The 21180-nt window shown below is 42.5% G+C and overlaps 1 protein-coding gene across 5 annotated transcripts in view; it reads right to left on the reverse strand.

Moving 5' to 3' along the window:
• The window catches only part of LOC126248806 (membrane-associated tyrosine- and threonine-specific cdc2-inhibitory kinase), a 181114-nt gene that overhangs the window by 75872 nt on the left and 84062 nt on the right, over nucleotides 1-21180 (reverse strand). The window lies entirely within an intron of this gene.

Genomic DNA, 21180 nt, shown 5'->3' on the forward strand with positions numbered 1-21180 from the left:
TGTAATAAACGACTAGAATGCGTGGACTTAAGTAATAATTTCTGATCAAAATGCACTCTGTGACACAGGTTCAAAATGCACTCTGTGACACAGGTTATGTGATCTGACATCACAGAAGTTTCCTTGAGATGCACAGAAGATATTTTATTTATTTTATAGATTTTGAAGCTACAATTATAAACAGTGGTTTTCTTTTGCTACTGGCACGTTCAATGTTTATTTAATATATCTTGCAAACAATGTGTTTCAATAGATAATGCTCATTTTAAGTGTGTTGTCCATTACAATGTGCTGCTAATTAAATTCTTCCCATTTGTGAACCATGAAACTCATATGGAAACTTCGCTGTTGCACAAACAAGCAAAAATTTATGGCTATTGAAACTTCTCATTTTATTCTGTCACATTTTCCAGTATTTGCAGGGTAATAAGTATCAGAGCTGATAAATTTTTTGCATGTTTACATCATAGTAAAGTTTCCAGAAACATGGAGCAGCTCACACAGTAACATGACATTTAATGTGCCATAATGTAATAAAAGCATTCTCAAAAACTTGAGTTAATTTCTTTGAATGCATCACTCGCACTGCATAGCTAAAGTGAAATTAAACAAAAATCATCACTTGCAGTAGCAAGCTTTTTCATGTCAACAATGAAATCATCATCATCATCATCATTTGCAGATGGCGGCAGTTTGGGGTTAGCGGAATGTACGCCACAGGGCATCTGGCTCAAGAGCTGTTCTTGCAGTAACCAATTTGTAACAGTTTGTTGTGTCACTGTGGTGCCAATTTTTGCTTGAATTGTTGCTGCAGATGTAGTAAGATGCAGCAGAGTCGCATGCTGAACACGACGGTCTTCCCTCTCGGTGGTGCCATTTGCCCATCTGGAGTGTGATCTTGTGATTGTACCTTTCCATGAACACTGCTGCCAGCAATCATGTACTGTAGCTACATTCCTGCCAAGTCTTTCTGAGATATTGCAGAAGGAACATCCAGCTTCTCTTAGTCCTATTACATGATTATGTATAAACTCAGTGTGGTGTTGTTAGTGGCATCTTTTTGCCTTAAAGGCTTTGTTGACTCACCACGTCCAGACTCACAGGTAATACTTGTGACCATTACAGCGTGTATTTATAGCAAACCTGATTTGCACCCACACAATGGCACTACTAGCACCACACTCGTGCAACTGGTGCAAAATTTTAGTAGGTACCATCTTCCAGTAATAACTTTTGTTGATGTCACACAACCCTTTTTCGTGTTATGACTTTTTCTTCTCTCCTTTTTTTTCCTTCTGCAAGTGTACGATTTTCCAGCTAACTCTCCTTGTCAGCTGCACCTCTCAACTTGTAGATAACTCAATTTGTGAAGCAAAACAAAATCGTGGGTGGTACACAGAGGTAAACTTCGTCCCTAGAGAGGAAATGATTCAGGTATTTAGCGTCTTCTCTGTTTTCATTGCTTAGTTCTCAAGTTAGTAGTAACAGGATGGAGAGTGTGTGCTCGTGCTTTGGACAGATGCAGGAAGAGCTCACCAGAGTTCACGCACAGCTGAATATGCTTATGGACACAGTCCATTACCTACAAGTGCTGCCTTGGGGTTGGGCAACAGTGGAGAAACTGGCATGCTGCATGGGACACCTCACGAGTTGCTTGCTTCGTGCACAGGCTTTGTTGTCAGGCACCTTCCAGCATACCAGATGTGGGGGATCCGTGTTCACTGCAGGACGAGTGGGGGGTTGTTACACTATCGTGCCAATCGAGGGGGAGAATTAATACAGAGGCTGACCATCGAGGTTGGCCCACGCACCCCGTGAGTGGGCAGGTGGCCGCTCACTCAGCAGCGGTCCAAGTAGGCCCATATGGGGGGGGGGGGGTCGTTTACTAGTTATTGGGAGCTCCAATCTTCGATATGTTATGGAGCTGTTAAGGGAACTAATGATCTGGGCCAGAAAGAATTCCAAAGTGCACTATGTGTCTTCACCAGAGGGCCTCATCCGAGGTGTTGAGGCAGCCCTCCCTGTGGCTATCTATGATGGAGGTTGCAGTAATCTCCACATTGCTGATTGAGTCGGCACCAATGTTTCAAGTTACTCGGTCTCCGAGGGCATCCTCAGCTCCTACGGGTGGCTGGTGCAACTGGTGAAGACCACTGGCCCCTCTCACCAAGTGGGGAGTTTCAACCAGAGGCTCCATTGATTCTGTGATAGTGACAGATGCAGATTTCTGGACCTGCATTATGGAGTGGAGAGGTGTAGGACTCCTGATAGGTCACAGGTGCACTGCAAAAAATAAGCAGCTACTTAACTAGTAATGTACCTGTGGAGTGCACACGGGGGTTATTTAGGCTAGGCAGTAATCTGAGGTCCTATGATAAATGCTCACCAGTTGATACTCATAGAGTAAAATCAGATCATGTACAAAGTAGAGACACTTCGATTATTACAAATTCTTTGACGTTTTACTGTCAAAATTTTAATAAAGTTCCTGAACTTACTGCCCTTCAGGAATGTTATCTCGCTCAAATTATACTTGGAGCTGAGAACTGCCTGAAACCTGAAGTAGAAAACTCTGGAATATCTAGCAAGGCATGGAACATATATTGAAAAAGCAGATTAGATGCCATACGAGGGGGAGTGTTAACTGCTGTGGACAAAAATTTTTTGATGCAAAGGAAGACAGCTGGAGTTGAAACTGGAGTTATGCCAAAATATTGTGTTCATTCAGGTTGAAATTGAACTTGACTATGAAGTTATCTGAACACAAGTACCAGGCCTAGGTGAACAAATTATCAGACATTTGTACTAGTCACCCCGATTCTGGTCCAGATGAAATCCCAACTTGTTTACTCTGTGGCAAAGGCCCCTTACTTGGCTTTCATTCACTGTAAATCTCTCATGCAGCGCGCAAAGTCCCATGCAACTGGAAAAAAAGGTAAAAGAACAGACCCACATAATTATAGACCAATACCCTTAACATTGGTTCAAATGGCTCTGAGCACTATGGGACTTAACACCTGAGGTTATCAGTCCTCTAGAACTTAGAACTACTTAAACCTAACTAACCTAAGGACATCACAGACATCCATGCCCGAGGCAGGATTCGAACCTGCGACCGTAGCGGTCACGCGGTTCCAGACTGAAGTGCCTAGAACCGCTCGGCCACACCGGCTGGCCCTTAACATCGGTTAGCTGCAGAAATCTTTAACTCATTCTGAGTTTGAATATAACAAATTTCCTTGAGACGGAAAGGCTTCTGTCTACAAATAAGCATTTTTTTGAAAAGCAAGGCTCATGTGAAACTCAGCATGCCCTTCTTTTTAACATGATACCTTGTGAACCATAGATGAAGAGCCAAAGGAGATTGCATATTCCTAGACTTCTGGAAAGCATTTGACATGATGCCCTCTACAGACTGTTGGTGAAAGTCCAAGCATATGGTTTAGGTTCCCAGGTATGCAAGTAATTCGAAAACTTTTTAAGTAATAGAACACAGTATGTTGTCCTTGACAGTGAGTCTTCATCAGATAGAGGGGTACCCATCACGAGTGCGGTGGTTGGACTGCTCTTTTTCTCTCTCTATATAATGATCTGACAAACAAGGTGAGCAGCAATTCAGGGCTATTTGCTGATGACACTGTGCTGAATGGGAAGATGTCACCATTGAGTAATTGTAGGAGTATAAAAGATAACTTACAAGGAGAGGTCCACAACAGTGGGATCGACTTTTTGAAACCATTTGTACAGTGCTGTAGGTTAAGGTCCAAGTTATCACACCCTGCAGCCATTCACCCTGGTGGGCACTTGTTTGTGAGCAATTAAAAAAAAATTAATCCTAGAGAGCTTTGAAACAGCAGCGTTAATCAAACTGTTGCCGTAAGTAATGGTTATCGTGTGGTCCTCACACAGTAGAGGTTGTGGACTCTAATTTCATTAAGTGCTTCGAATTTTTTTCTTTTAATCTTTATTGAAATGACTGGTTATTGTTTTTAGTGAATTAACTGGTTTAAATGCAACTTTTTTATTTATATTCCTTTGTCATGTCATTTTAAGCAGTGTATTAACTGAATTGCTCATTTTTCTTCCCATCATTCTTTCTCCATTTTGGAATTTTTGTTCATGCGTATTTATTTGTCATTTATAGATTTCGATTTAATTTTTTTCTGTTTTATCATCACATTCTCATCCATGTTATTGCATTCATTATTTTTATTGTCCATTTTGCTGGAATATTATTTTACTTACAATCCTGTCCTTCATTTAAATCTTTCTCTCCGTTACTTTGGGCACAGTGCAATAAGAATTTATGTTTCAGACATTTATATGATGATTGTCATCCAGAGAAATGTGCATCTTCTGATGAAAAATACATTTTCGACAACACTGCACAGTCAATATGAATAGATTAAGGCACAACGCAATTACAGACTTTGGCTGTGAGCAAGTACTGATTGAAATCAATGGGGAAAGTTGAAAATTTGTGCCAGACTGGGATTTGAAACTGAGTCTCCTGCTTACTAGGATTGCTCTGACCATTAAGCTATTCGGACACAGTGGCCATCGCAATTGCACGGAATACCTAGCAAGCCTCCTATCAGACCCGAACTCTCAACTTATCCACACACTATTAATGTAGTGCCCCTTGCCCATTATCCTCATTACTATCTTTTAGTTTTTAAGCAATAAATCGGCATTTTCAGATGTTTAAATGTTATGATAGATAAATAATAATAATTAAATTCACAAGCACAAGAAGAATAATACGAAGAAATTATACAGCAACTGAAACAGTTAATACACCGATTAAAATGAGGTGACAAAGGAATAGAAATAAAATTAATTTAAACCTGTTAACTGAATAAAAATCAAAATCAAAGTAATTTACATAAATATTTAAACAATGAATGTTTCAATGCACCTGATGAGATTCGAACCCACAACCGTCTCCATGTGAAGATCGCACAATAACTGTTACACTATTGCAACAGTATGATTAGCTTTATTATTTTAAAAGCTGTAGAGCATCACATGATTTCCTAAATTTTTTTTCATTGATTACTCGCAAACAACGTCACAGCACGGTGAATGGCTGAAGGATGTGATACTGCGAATCTTAACCTGCACCACCGTACAGAACAGTGGTTCCCAACCTGGGGGTAAAGACCCCTGACAGGTAAAATGAAATTGTTTGAGGGGTGAAAACTAAACGTTTTCATTCTGTTTAAGTCGTGAAACTACTTTCAAAAGATCACTACTATAATCAAAATTTTGTAAGACTAACACTGATTATGTAAGTTACCAATAATTACTTTTTCCTTTATTAGTAGCATTAATCCGGAGGAGGTTACACGATCCTCATATAGACCACCCACTACACACGTCGTACTTTGCACTGTACAATGCTGATGATAAAAGCGAGACATATATGTGGCAAATGCTAAATATCTCAAGAAAATGTCTTCTCCAAATTATAGGTAGTACCTAGTCATCCAAAATTGCTTCATTACTCACTTCAAAACAGATAAACAAATTAATTGACAGCACAACACAGCAGTAACAACATAAGGCTGTACACAGCATTATTAAGATTATTGTTAGATGGCTTAGAAACACAGCATTAACAGCCCAAAGCCATCCAATTTGTGCCAGTTTAGCAGTAAGGTGACCAGCAATCAAGTGATTCACAAACAGTAAATACAGTGCACACATCTGAACTAGTTTGCTTTTAAATGGGATTGCAGTGTGCAGGCCAAGAAAGTGCCACAATGGAGAGGATACATGCAGGGGAAGTAAGTTTTGTTGCAAGTGTCTCCCCTCACAGTGGATAGTTAGCTTTCTTATCTGAGAAGTCGTGGGTAGCACTTGTGATGCACCACGAATTCCTCCATCATTCATTCCAATGAACCCACACCCACACGTGTGCGTGTGCTAGGCAGCATTCATATTTCGTCGTTTTGAAAATTAAAGTGTTCAAGAAAAGTCTTTCATTCTACAGTTTAGTTAGGTGCTGAAGTTGGTGATAATGTGGGGGGGGGGGGGGGGGGGCGGCAACAGATAGCGAGGGGAGGGCGGGGGTGCTAGCACTCAGGGGTAATGGTCTAAGAAAGGTTGGGCACCACTGGTATAGATGTTCACAGTAAGTCGATCCCACCACTGGGGACCTCTCCTTGTCAATACAGAATTTCTAGTAGTAGTAAAAAATAAATTGCTACTTACCATAATGAAGACACTTTAAATTGCAGACAGGCACAATTAAAACACACTTACATAAAGCTTTCAGCAACAGCCATCATCGGCAAAAGAGAAACACACCGATCTCACACACACTAGCAAGCACACCACATATACACATAACCGGAGTGGGTAGCATTGGCAATTTGTGTGTGTGTGTGTGTGTGTGTGTGTGTGTGTGTGTGTGTGTGTGTGTGTGTGCGCGCGCGCGCGTGCGTGTCTCTCTCTCTCTGCTCGCTAGTGTTTCTCTCTCGTTGATGAAGGCTATGGCTGAAGTCTTTATGCAAGTGTCTTAATTGTGCCTGTCTGCAACTTAATGTGTCTTCTTTATGGTAAGTAGCAATCTATCTTTTTCTACATCATTGCTGATATTCCTACCTGGAGTTTCCTTTGTCAGAATATCTAGTTGGTGTGATAAATGGCAGCTTGCTCTAAATATAAAAAAGGTAGCTAATGCAGATGAGTAGGAAAAACAATCATGTAATATTCGAATACAGCATTAGTAGGGTCCTGCTCAAAATAGTCACATCAATTAAATGTCTAGGCATAAGGTTGAAAAACGATATGAAATTGAATGACACATAGAGGTTAGTAGTAGCAAATGTGAATGTTGGACTTTGTTGGTTGCTTGATTTGGTTTAAAAGAGGGGGGCGAGGGACCAAACTGCTAGGTCATTGGTTCCTCATACCAATTAAAAAAATTCCACAAGGGTGGGAATAAAATAATTGAGAGATACAAAACACAACTGGAAGAAAGGAGATAACCAGAAGAATGACAGAAGGGCTACAAACACTAAAATGGACAAAATTGGACAAGAAAACCATAGAGAGGCACAAGAAAAAATGAAGAGATCAAAACAAGACAGCAGATTACCATGGTTGGCTGATCATGAGAAGAAAAAGGAGAAGCCAGCCACTCTGCAACACATTAAAACCTCCACCCTAAAAGATCAAAGGATAAAACCCATCCTCACCTGTAAAACGTAAAACTAAAGCTGCTGTTGAGGCATACAACGAAGGTAGGGTGCTGGAAAAGTTAAAAGTCCGTCACAGAGTGGCAGAAAGTGGGCAGTCCAGCAAGAGGTGGACGACCATAATTTGTGAGACACAGCGACGCCAAGGTGCGTCCTTGAGATGGAGGAGGTAACAATGTCAGCCACATATGGCCAATTTGGAGTCAGCAGAGGACGTCTGATTCCCTGTGAGTGGACCACATGGAAGACTTCTACACATCTGTAGTCTCCTTAATGACACGCAGTTTGTTTTGCATAGTGTTATGCCACTCTGTCTCCCAAAGCCAAAAAATGCTGCGGCGTAAGACAGAATGCAGGTCAGTTTCGGAGATGCCCATCTCCTGAATCGGTTTCCACGTAGCCTGTCGGCAGGTTCGTTGCCTGGGATTCCGACGTGTCCTGGGCTTCATACAAACCCTACTGAATAACAGGACCATTTGAGGCCATAGATGAAATCCTGAATGGACGTTACCAAAGGATGGAGAGGGTAACACTGGCCGACAGCTTGTAAGCTGCTCAAGGAGTCAGTACACAGGAGAAATGACTTGCCTTGGCATCAGCGGATGTGCTCAAGAGCACCAAGATATGGCTGCCAGCTCTGCAGTGAAAACACTGCAGCCATCTGGTGAGGAATGCTGTTCAGTATGTCCTCCATGAACATACACAGAGCCTACGTGACCATCAGCCATTGAGCCATTGGTGTAAATCACTTCATGGCCCTAGTACTAGAGAGGAAGTGATAGCAGAGAGCCGCAGGGTCAACAGAGTCCTTAGGGCCGTGCAAAAGGCCCAGAAGAATTTGCAGCCTAGGTGCACACCATGGAGGTGTACGTGAATGGCCCTTGAGGATAGGTGGTAACAGGAAGGACTCCAGTTCAAACAGAAGGGACTGGACGCGAACTGACGATGCGAGAGATGAACTGCCTTGGTTGAGAAAAGTCGATGGTAATTTGGATGCGCAGGAGAACTGCAAATGTGTGCAACGTAACTGGCGAGCAGTTGTGCACGCCTAACCTTCAATGGAGGGACTCCGGCCTCCACCAGGAAACTGGTCACCGGACTCATTCTAAAAGCTCCCGTCGCTAGGTGAACGCCACAGTGGCGCACTGGGTCGAGTAAATGCAACTCTGAGGGCACCACTGAGCCATAAACCAGACTCCCATAGTCAAGGTGGAATTGAACAAGGGCTCTGTAGAGCTGCAGCAGTGTAGAGCGATCTGCACCCCAGTTGGTGTTGCTCAGGCAGCAGAGGGCACTGAAGTGCTGCCAGCACTTCCTCTTAATCTGGTGAAGGTGAGGTAGCCAAGTCAATAAGGTGTCGAAAACCAGTCCTAAGAATCGCTATGTCTCCACTACAGTGAATGGATCGTCATTAAGGTAAAGTTCTGATTCTGGATGAACAGTGCAACACCGACAGAAATGCACGGCACATGACTTGCAGCTGAAAACTGGAAGCCGTGGGCTTGAGCCCATAACTGCGCCCTGTGAATGGCTCCCTGTAGGTGTCGTTGAGCAACACAAGTACTGGTGGAGCAGTAGAAAATGAAGAAGTCGTCCGCATACAGAGAACATGAGACGGACGGCCCTTCAGCTGCTGCTAAACCATTAATGGCCACTAAAAATAGAGATACACTCAATACAGAGCCCTGTGGGACCCCATTCTCCTGGAAATGGGGGGGGGGGGGGGGGGGAGAACTATGGGAGGCACCAACTTGGGCACAGAAAGTACGAAGCGACAGGAAATTTCGGATAAAAATCGGGAGCAGGCTTCAGAGACCCCACTTGTATAATGTGGCAAGGATATGATGTCGCCAGGTTGTGTCATATGCTTTTCGTAAATCGAAAAGACAGCAACCAAGTGTTGGCATCTGGGAAAGTCTGTTTATATAGCAGACTCGAGAGACACAAGATTATCAGTGGTAAAGTGACCCTGGTGGAAGCCGCCCTGACATGGAGCCAGTAGGCCACATGAGTCCAGGACCCAACCCAACCGCCGACACACCGTATGTTCCATCAGCTAGCAAAGAATGTTAGTCAGGCTGATTGGTCGATAGTTATCCACATCAAGCGGGTTTTGACCAGGTCTGAGCACTGGAATGATGGTGCTCTCTCGCCATTGCGGAGGAAAGATGCTATCGCACCAGATCCGATTGAAGGTGATGAGGAGATGTCGCTTGTAGTCAGATGAGAGATGTTTAATCATCTGATTGTGGATCCGATTTGACCCAAGATCTGTGTCGGGGCAATGTGCAAGGGCACAGAGGAGCTCCCACTCTGTAAATCGGGCAGTATAGGATTCACCATGGCATGTAGTGAACAAGAGTACTTTCCCTTCCAGTTGTCATTTGAGAGTGTGAAAGGCTGGGGGGAGGGGGGGGGGGTTGATTCTCCGACACAGAGGCTCGAGCATAGTGCTCGGCAAAGTGCTCAGCAATCAATAGCATCGGTAGATAACACGCCACTTATGTTAACACCAGGAACACCTGTTGGGGTCTGGTACTTTGTCCAGACTTGGGAGGTGACGTATGGCCCCCAAAGGTGAAGACATGTCTCTCCCAACACTCCTGCTTCCGTTGTTCGATAAATAGGCGAACACGGGCACGGAGCCGTTTAAAGGCTATGAGGTGCTCCAGGGAAGGGTGCCACTAATGCTACTGTAGAGCTCGCCGATGCTCCTTCATTGCTTCAGCGACTTCCGGCGACGACCAAGGGACTGCCTTTCGCGGGGGGCACCCTAAAGAGTGAGGCATTGCCTTTTCTCCCACAGAAAAGATTGTTGTAGTCGCCTGCTCAACCATCACATCAATGTTACCATGTGGGGGAGATTCATCAGTGATCGCAGAGATTAAAGTTTCACAGTCTGCCTTGTTAATGCCCAACTGGGCAGGCATCCCTGGGCCAGACGTCGAGGCAGTGACAGGAAGATGGGGAAATGGTCACTACCACACAGGTTCTCATGTGCCCTTCAGTGGATAGATGCGAGAAGGCCAGGACTGCAAGCTAAGAGATCAATGGCTGTATATGTGCCATGTGCCACATTGAAATGTGTGGGGGCGTCTGTATTTAAGAGACAGAAGTCAACTTGCGACAGTAAATTTTCGACCTCCCTACCTTGGCCAGTAAGCATGGCACCACCCCACAAGGGGTTAAGGGCGTTAAAATCTCTGAAAAGTAGGAAAGGTTTAGGGAGTTGATCCATCAGTGCAGCGAATACATTCAGGTGTATTGCACCATCTGGAGGAAGATATACATTGCAGACAGTTATTTTCTACGTCGTCCTTATTCTGACAGCCACAGCTTCAAGAGCGGTTTGAAGGGGGGCACAGGTTCACTACATACATAGTTCACTATAGACACAAACTCCACCTGACACTATTATAGTCGCTACGGTTCCTGTAATATCCCTTATAGCTGCAGAGGGCAGGGGTCCGCATTGCCAGGAACCAGGTTTCCAGGTGGGCAAAGCAGAAAGCAGGTGTAAAGCTTAACAGTTGCCATAGCTCAGCCAGGTGGTGGAAAAAACTGCCGCAATTCCACTGGAGGATTATGTGATCCTGAGACTGGGAAGGTTTGAAACACTCTATGAGGCAGACTACGCCTCAGGGTCACCTGCTGCCACCAGATGAGTACCTGTGCGATTCACATCCACTGTGTCTGAGGGCCCAGCGAGATGTAGGTCCTCAGCAGATGTCAGAATCTCCACCTCATCCTCAGACACAGAACTTGTAGGTAGTGGTGGTGATGCTGCCACCACAGTGCCTTGGTTCTTGGGGCTCTTTTTAGGTTTCTCTCACTTTCCCTTAGGTTTGTCCAGCTAGGAAGGCTTCACTGGTTCAGTCTCAGTGATTGAGAAGTACTGAAGCCCTACAATCAGCTACCTAAGGTTGCTTCACACACTGGTGGGTGTCAGCTTTACCAGGGGTAGGAACCTGGGATGGGAGTGTTCCACAGGATCCCTTTCTGGCAACAGGAACTGAAGACGACTTACCCTTCTCTGGCTGAGAAGTGGGGACTGATGACCCCAATGGTTGGGGGGAGAGGAGGCGGTTGCTCATGAAGTAGGTTGTGCAGGAGCAACAGGGAGGGAATTGCCCCCCACCATCAAGGGGGAAGGTGGAGTCTGACAGCTCTGAGAGCCAACTGCACGCGGTGGAACAAAAGATGGTAGAACTGTTGTTGTAGGTTGACATCATATGCACAGGATGTAGCCCCTCATATCTTCTCTTAGCCTCAGAGTGGGTCAGTCGGTCCAGGGTCTTGTATCCCATCATTTTTCTTTCTTTCTTTCCGGAGAATCCTGCAGTCTGGCGAGCAAGGCAAATGGTGCTCTCTGCAGTTGACACAGATGGGAGGTGGAGCACATGGAGTATTGGGATATGAAGGACATCCACAATCCCGACAGGTGATGCTCGAAGTACAGTGGGAAGACATATGGCCGAACTTCCAGCACTTAAAGCACCGTATCGGGGAAGGCTTTGCATCACAGCAGTAATGTGTCACCCTTGGAGGCCAATATGAAGGCACCGGTGGCAACCTGATTATCCCTCAGACCCCAGTGGACGCGCCGGACGAAGTGGACACCTCGCCGCTCAAAGTTGGCGTCCAGCTCATCATCATACTGCAGAAGAAGGTCCCTGTCAAATATGATACCCTGGACCATATTTAAGCTCCTAGGGGGCGTGATGGAAACAGAAACATCCCCCAGCTTGTCACAGGCGAGTAGCGCCCGTGACTGGGCAGAGGATGCTGTTTTGATCAAGACTGACCCTGACTGTATTTTGGACAAGCCCTCCACCTCCCCAAACTTGTCCTCTTATAGACTCCACAAAAAAGTGAGGTTTCATTGACAATACAACTCTTGTACATACGAGGTACCAAGGTGAATAAGCTTCGCTGCCATCCTTAGCCTGGTATTCCTCACAAGGTGTGGCCGGGGGGGACAACGATTTGGGGTCATTTCTTAGCATTGAAGTTAGCCCTTCACTGCTTAGAGACTGCTGGTGTTTGACAACAAGCAAGAGATGAAATACTATGCTTCATGGCTTGTCATCTGCCCTGATGCCACCCACTCCGACCAAGGGCCCTCCCCACGAGCGCAACCCAGTCGCAGCAGAGGCCACCTGGCAGGATGGCCATTGTCAGGAGTCCCGATGCCCCAGGGTGACGGGCATCTACTCCTTGGCATACATGGGGAGTTAACGGTGCAGGCATCAGCAGAGTGATCCCTGTGTGGTCAGGGGGCTACAACCAACAGGGTACATGGCGGCCCCACCACAACGGACTGGCTACCATGCTGCGTATGAGGCACAAACGAGCTAAGAACTCTTATCATCGACAGTGCAGAAAGCAAAACTGCACAGAGGATGGAGGAAAATGCACCCAGGAGGGTGACCTCACCCAACAGCTGGAGAATGAGCAGAAGTGCAGATCCATGTCGGCGAAGGATGCGAGAGGTCTCAGCGCATGATGGACACTATGCACCATGTAAGGCATCCTTTCCCAATTGGATCGCACTTCAGGAAAATTTTGAAAAATGGAGATCAAACCCTACAAGGGACCATGACATAAAGATAAAGGCCAAAATGTGAGAGACTCCTTTTAGTTGCCTGGACCCGGGGAGGGGGGGGGGGGGTAATGGTGGACTTCATTTTATTACGAGAATTCTGGGAAAATGTAGCTCCTCCATAAAGGAGACGGCATAGAGAACACTAGTGTGGCCCATTCTCAAGTACTGTTTGAATGTTTCATATCCCCACCAGGGGCCCTATTCTGTATCATTCATACCAATTGGTGTAGTAAGTTAGTCTCGGTAGTGATGTCATTTTGGGTTCTTTGTCAAAATATCCTATTCAGTAAGCTTCTGAGATCTGTTACCGAATGGTCCTCCCACCGATTTTACGACAATTGTACCGAGAGGTTTTGGATTTCGGTGTGGCTCTGTTGATCGGTGAGCTGTGGTTTATGTACACCTATAATTTGTTATTTTTAAACATATTTAGCGGTTTTAGCTTTGGATTTAGTGATTGTGTTAGTAAAGAATCACCGGAGGAGGCATCCAGTTGGAAAGTGTGTTCATAATACACTATTTTCCTTTGTTAGAAACCTGGTTACATAAACGTTTTTGGTCAATATTCTCTCAAAATACGTGTTACTTTTATGCAAATAGGAGTTTAAATATCAAGACATCGGCTCTGCTTACATATATTACATGAGTGTGAACTGATATTACTAGTGACTTTGTGTACTGTTTCCCACAAATGGATTAGTTATTAATTATAGAAACGTGTTTACAACTTTCAAGTAACAATGGAAAGCAATTATGTGAAGCCTGATATTGGAAACCTTCCAAACTATCACGCATTTATGACTTAAGCAGCACCGTTTGGCAACGAAGTCAGCCTACATTCCTCTACAATCTACACAGTACAAGAATTGAGCATTACATTCTCCTTATTTTGCGTGGCTAAGTGGTTAGCGTGTGGGAATGCAATACGAAAGGACACAGGTTCACGTACAGATGGGTAAAAAAAGATATTTTTTCCTCTTCATGTATCCAACACATTCTGAGACATTGTTATTCGTGTAAGTTAAGATTTTTCTGCAATATTCGTTATTACTTATGTGTAGTTGCGCACTTCCTCAGTAATGATTTCGTGATTTCTGTGTGTTGAAAAAACAAAATATGAAATTGCTGTGAGTGAAACAACCGACAGTGAGCTTCATATTTTTTCTTGACAGAAATAATTCACAATTTTTTTCTGAATATGTAGCGATTTCCAAGTATGCAGTTAGACAGGAATCTAAGAGCACAACTTACATTACTCGGAATGTAACTAGAAGCAGTCATCTTCATAATCTTGCTTGTCACAAGTATTTATCTGCGATTGAATCCTCAGCAACAGTAGACAGAGATGAAAGATCTCTCCCGTTATATTTTTAGACTGTAGCACCATATACGAAACATTTTCATCCACGAGATGCATGTTATAAACTTCGACGAACTGCAAGAGCTCTCGAAAATGCGTTTTTTCAATTGTTTTTAAGATCCAAACCGTTGACATATCATATAGGGAAGTGGGCTACTTAATCATTTGGATCTGTAGGAGTGAGTTATAATCACACTCTGTTTATCTTCGTATTCTTTGAAACTCTCAGAATCAATGTTTTGGGCGTTTTTATAGATGTATTAGTACAATGTGGTAGTACACACTATTCCTAACTCATTTCCGAAACATAAAATCCAAGACACAATGTCAGTGTGAATGAGAATAAGATGTCATAATGCAGCATTTACGACAAACTGCAGAATACAGTCAAATACGCTATCGTTATTATGCATACATGGAAATATGCAGTCAGGGAAACTGTAAAAATTTCTATGCATTTCAGCTGAGAATCATGGAAATGGATATACTGCGCCTGATCCTGTTAAGGAGGAGGCAAGAGCATTGAAGGCGGGCACGTCAGCTCGATGGAATGCGGTGTCATGCATTATGGCAACGTAAACGCAATTTTCGGTACTTAGAAGAATAGCGCGCCTGTGTCATTTGCTAGCCGCTTTGTGTTTGTGGCGCTGTGCGCACTGCAGTGCGCATGCACGGATCTGCAGCCGCTTGCGTTTGATTGGCTTGCGCGGCGCTAACCACCAACAGTGCTTCGGTTTTCTAGACCTGAACGGTATTGCTTCCGAAATGCATACTGAATAACGCAGGGGCTCTAATTTGAGTACTAGACCGTTCGGTGCTCTTGAGTACCAAAACTATCGGCACAATGGCAAAAAGATTCAGAATAGGCACCCAGGTCATATTAATGGAAGAGTTCACAGCAATTCAGAGGCATGCTTCTATATTTGTTACCGGTAGGTTCCATCAGCATGCAAGTATTGTGGAAATGCTTCACAAATTCAAATGGGAATCCCTGGGGGGCAGACAATGCTCTTTCAACAAGACACTATTGCAGAAATTTAGGGAACATATATTTGAGGCCGATTCTACTGCCACCAATGTATTTTGTGTAAGGACCACGAAGATAAGATGCAAGAAATTATGGTTCGTACAGAGGCTTTCAGTCAGTCTTTTTTCCCCTCACGCTATTTTGAAGTGTAACAGGAAAGGAAATGACTGGTAGTAGTACATGGCACCCCCCACAATGCACCACACAGTGGCTTGGGGAGTGTGTAAGCAGATGCAGATGTAGAAAGGCGTTATTAATGAACCAACATTTTACAGGCTACACAGGTTTGTTCCTGTTTCAATCACTGTGACTTAATAGACAGGACTAAAGTGTTTTGAAAAGGTTGGCTGTGGTACAGCAATATCACTTCCTGTAAAATCAGACTTCTTTAAAGAAGATGATGTTCCATTCTTCACCCATGTTTTAGCGAGTAAGCCACTTCTAGAGAGTTTCCTGTGAGAACAGCCCGAATTTCATACCTCCAGATGGATGTTAGCAAGCTGTGTGATTCACTTTTGAAAGAATATGGTAAAATAGATACTAGTGGTGGATCAGTTAGTGCGACATGTTCTGAGGCATCAAGGGATCACCAATTTAGTATTGGAGGGCAGTGTAGACGGTAAAAATCAGAGGGAGACCAAGAGATGAATACACTAAGCAGATTCAGAAGGATGTAGGTTGCAGTAGGTACTGGGAGATGAATATGCTTGCACAGGGTAGAGTAGCATGGAGAGTTGCATCAAACCAGCCTCTGGACTGAAGACCACAACAACAACAACAACAACATGGCTATAGTAGTAGTGGTGGTGGTGGTGGTGGTGGTGGTGCTAAGGGAGATTCACGTACAGGTTTTGGTGTTGCTGTGCAAGGGCCTGATACTAATAAGAGCTGTTTGTCACCAGTTCAGTTTATTCTTGCAGCATTCATCAGCTGAAATGACAATTCTTGTCACTGCATTATGCCAAAAGGAAGAAGCAAAGTAGATTTTTTAAATTAATTCCACCACAGAATAAAACACAAGAAAATTTCCTTAACTTTCCTCCGTATTCTCTTCATCTTGTGCCATCGTTTTACAAAACAATATTTTAATAAAAACAATGTCCAAACTTTTATTCATCCCACGATATTTTGACTGGGCACCTGCAAGCCATTTTCAGGTGCTCGATTAGAGACTGAACATTCAATTCACCAGAAAAATTATAAAATTCACAAAAACAATGTCTTTTATTCAGGATGCTTTCCTCACATTAATTATGCCACTTGGTGAATTTACGTGTAATTTAAAAGTGATAACCTGTGTTGATGCTAGCCTTTATTTTAATTTCCAGCAAATGATGAGCTTGTCATTAGCGAGTATTTATGTGACTCAATTTACATTGTGGTCGCTCCTTCAGTGAAAAATCCCCATTTAAGTAAAATAGTTTGAGTCCCGATAGATTAATTAAAAAAGGGGCTTTACTGTGTTATCTGAAGCCATTTCTTTAAGCAGTTTGAGATGCTAACAAAAGCTTTACAATAAATTTAGTCCCTAATGAAATGTATGCCTGTCTAATACTGATAGCAGCAGTTACTTTCACACACACACACACACACACACACACACACACAGACAGACAGACAGACAGACAGACAGACAGAGAGAGAGAGAGAGAGAGAGAGAGAGAGAGAGAGAGAGCTGCACAAAAAATAATAAAATAAAAATAATAACAACAACAGTACTGAATTTTACTTATGTTACAAGGTACAAGCCACGCTTCCAGAATACTTTCTGATCACTTACACAAATGAACCATCCTGCATGTAGGAAAACTATTTTCAAACACAATTAATTAATTTCTTTATTGCTTATTTAGTAGTCTGGCCTGATTAGGGCCGTAAGGCCCTCTCTTACATCTGACAAGGAGCAACATATACCAAAGATATTACAAAGCTTTCATAGTAGTAGTAATAGTAGTATATGGCATTCAGAATGAGAAAGATTAGCTTAGCATTGTTGAAGTCATGTTTAGTATTATCAGAAGTGGAATGCATAAAGGAAGAAAAGACTGAAATGACAGCGACAGTTTGGAAAGAACAGAATATAAATAGAGAACTCTGCCAACAAGGGGTAGGGAGAAGTTCTGGGGGAAGGGAAATGATTAGAATGTACGAGAGATGGCCATTGTGATAGAAGGTGGATTATTAGCTGTCTTTTGAAATTTGAAAGGAATTTGATGTATCTGAGATTTTGAGGAAGATTGAACAAAGTCAGGTTCCTGACACAGAACATGACTTAGAAAACATGGCAGTGGTATGTGATTGCACAGAAAGAATTTTATGTTCTTGATAATGAATATTTCTTGTGTGCTGTTCAGATAGAGTGCTAAGAGTTGAATACAAATAAGACAGAGTGCAATGGCTGAGAAAAAGATAAAGCAAACATGGAGAATGATAGTCTCTATGCTTATTGGCACATGGTCAAAATTGTTTGTAGGCTAGTGTGATATGGTCAAGAAGCATACATCACAAACATACGGTATACAATCACGCATCACCAGTTACGGCCTGCACGAGGTTTCGTACGAAACTCTTTTGAGAATGACATCCCCGTAGTCGAGTATGGTGAGTATTAATGTCTCTATGAGCTGGTTTTCAAGCTCAAAATTAAACCCTTTTTTTATATTTTTGTAGTGAGTAAAGTTTTAAGAGAACAGTCAGTCGAGCCTGAGCAAGCCTGCAGGCTAGGTCCTGGGAGATTGTGCTCTGTGCGTAGCATGCATTGCTGCGGAGTATAGATAGTCGAGCTGGAGCATGCTTGCAGGGCAGATCCCGAGTGCCTGCACTTCTCACACATAAATTTGAAGTATTTCTGTTATTTCTGTGGAAAGATTATAAGGATAATCACATCAAAGTTAAAACGCGAGTAGAATGCATGTTCGAGAGAGCAGAGTTATAATGTTGAAGTTCAGAATTATATTTAATATCTGGAGGAGTTATGTAATGAAAGGCATTCATATAGTAATGAAATGGCAATGGTAAACTTGTACAGACTCATGAAAAATGAGTGACTGCATTTGTACAGTGAGTGCAATAAGAACGAGTAGAGACGTGTTATATGAATTTAAAGCACAGTTAAATAAACTGTGTCAAACAAAAGTGTCCACATATTACAACCTCTTCATTATTTATAGAATATTTTGGAAGGAACAGAATCACAGAACAGTGTGGGAGATTAGATACAGCGAGCATCGTAGGCTCATGGTGATGACTTGAGTTACTGGTGCATGTACCTGGGAGTAAGTTTGCCCTCTATAAGTGGTTACTTAGTAATGTCCGATGCCGTATTTTCAAACCGGTAAGACTATAGCAAAGAATAATGAACTATAAAAGCAAACAAATGGTAGGGAGAATTACATTTAGCAATGTGTGACAATGCTGAACAGTTTAAATCTTTGGATACTGGTGTGGGGGAGATAAATATGACACCAAAACAGTTTCGAATTGTTCACTCTTTGGAGAAGACCACATGAAGAGTGGAATGAGTGCGCAAATAGTTTTCAAACATTTGGATACAACAGAACAACTGCTACAAGAAAGCACAAGGAGCTGGACCACAGAACAGCAGCCAGTAACAGCAGAAAACATAGAATGTAAGTGTCACAAGTTGCTATGCGCCATTAAAAAAAATTATTGATGTAGAAATAGTTTAACAGTGCAGCACAGGCAAAGAAGTCATTAAAACTGTGTGTGACGAAAAGTGATATTTCAGACATTTTAACATTGATGGAAATCACATAATATTCAGGAAACATAATAGTAAACTTAAAATTGAAAAAAATGGAGCACAAATTACAAACAGATAAGATAAACAAAAGAGACTGTCTCAGATGACGATGGTTATCAGTTGAATGTAGATGGAGAGGAAGAACTTTTATCAGAAAGTGAAATTAAACAGGAAAAAAAGAGGATAGTGAGGATGAAGACCTGAGCAGTGACCAGAATGAAATTTCCTTTGAGAATAGTATAGCACAGGTAAGCGCGGGAAACTTAGCCACACCCCAAGTGATAAAGGCGAGAAGCATGACCACTCCCATAAAACAAGGGCGAGAAACTGAAGTATCGAACAAAGATATGGGTATGCCAGGTCCATATAAATCAATTAATGGAAGTATTTAGGTAAATTCCCCAAAAACAAGAGGAAGTGTGGGAACGAAATATTAAAGAAATATCTAAGATCTAAGAGGAAATGCGGAAGGAACAAAAGGAAGAGATTAAAGGGAATATCAAGGAAATGTTGAAAACATGGGAGGAAAGGATGGATGAGATAATGCTTAACAAGGGAAAATGGAAATCAAGGAAAATCTCTAACAACAGTTAGAAAAGATAGTGGAAGAAGTAACTCAGGTGGAACAAGAAGCAGACAACAAAAATCTAGATGGACAGGGAATGCAACAGACAATGCAAGAACGTGGAAAACAATTATTAGCTACTGAAGAGATATTGCAAGAAATAGATCAAGAAGAAACCAAGACCCATGGAAATAAACTACAAATTCAAGGAAGGTGTGTGTGTGTGTGTGTGTGTGTGTGTGTGTGTGTGTGTGTGAGAGAGAGAGAGAGAGAGAGTAGCACATCTCGATCAGCCAACCAACTACCAATTCTTAGTTAGCCAGCCAGTGGAAGATTATAACAAACAAGTTACAAAAGTTAACATCCCAGTAAACATTGTGACGAAAGCCATGACAACCAGTATGTTTCCAACACAAACTGTGTGAGAAAAAGTGAATAAAATTGTGTTGTGTCTTAACTACAAACAGATGATGTGGAAGCAGCTTTTGGATGCAGTGCAAATGAATGTGTGTGATGATTTACAGAAGTTAAGGCACAAATATGCATCATGTGGAATGACATGGACAGACATTGTGTTCACAATATGAAATGTAAAGAAAATAAGAAAAAATGTGTTCTCTTGAATTTGAACATCAGACGTGGATACAACAGATGAAAACTGCGTGGGCTGATGTGACAACAGTTGAAGGAGGACCAGCAATAAGGATACTGATAGCACTTTTAAGTGTGTATTAAGTATGCAAGATCCTCACTTATGAAGTGGACAAGGGTGTAGAAATGATAGCACAAAAAAGAATGTTTGTGCAGCACAAGCTGGTAAACAAGATGCCAGAAACACAAAACAAGGTATTTGACATAGGTGGACGAAAAGATGAGAGTGGTGAGGGCAAACATGGATACAAAGGATGAAGGCCGAGAAGAGGGGTGGAACCGGCAGAGAATGAGGACACAGGAAACATATAAGGATTTCAGAGCTGGCCAACCTGAAACTTATAGGGAGGAACCTTGAACAACCTGAGAAGGAGACAGAAGTATATCTTGTCTCCAGCGAGATTGGAACTGAAAACTAATGCAATCTTCCACTCGAATGGTGAACACTTTACCGCAAAGCTAGTATACAACTGTGTCAAACAGTACTCCCCTGTCATCCCAATGACGTCTAAGGCAGAGAATTCGCAATGTACATGGTGAAGTGCAAACATAAAAAAAAGAAGGAAATTTTTTTAAAAAAACTGTGCAATGCGCACACACACACACACACACACACACACACACACACACACACACACACACACACACACACACACACAATAGAGAGACTATTTTAACATCATGAGTGCTGTCAACATTACGGATAAGCAATATTCATTTTAGTATTATATTCTTGCAAGCAGCTTTCCTTACCAATACTTGCTTTAGCACCACCTCTAATACATAATAATACAAATAAAACATATCACTGTCAATCAAATTCTTCTCGGCAAATGACTACATTGTCAATGTGTAAAATTCTCCAATATTACAAATAACATACTTTCAAATCACAAAATCAAACTGTTCAAGGGAATTTTCTGCAGTGACCAAAAAATTGGTCTCAAAATCTGCGAAGATAATTAAACAAGTGAATCACTGCAGTGCAAGTTCGATTCCAGCTT

The sequence above is a fragment of the Schistocerca nitens genome, chromosome 3 (assembly GCF_023898315.1).
Source record: "Schistocerca nitens isolate TAMUIC-IGC-003100 chromosome 3, iqSchNite1.1, whole genome shotgun sequence".
Classification (NCBI taxonomy): domain Eukaryota; kingdom Metazoa; phylum Arthropoda; class Insecta; order Orthoptera; family Acrididae; genus Schistocerca; species Schistocerca nitens.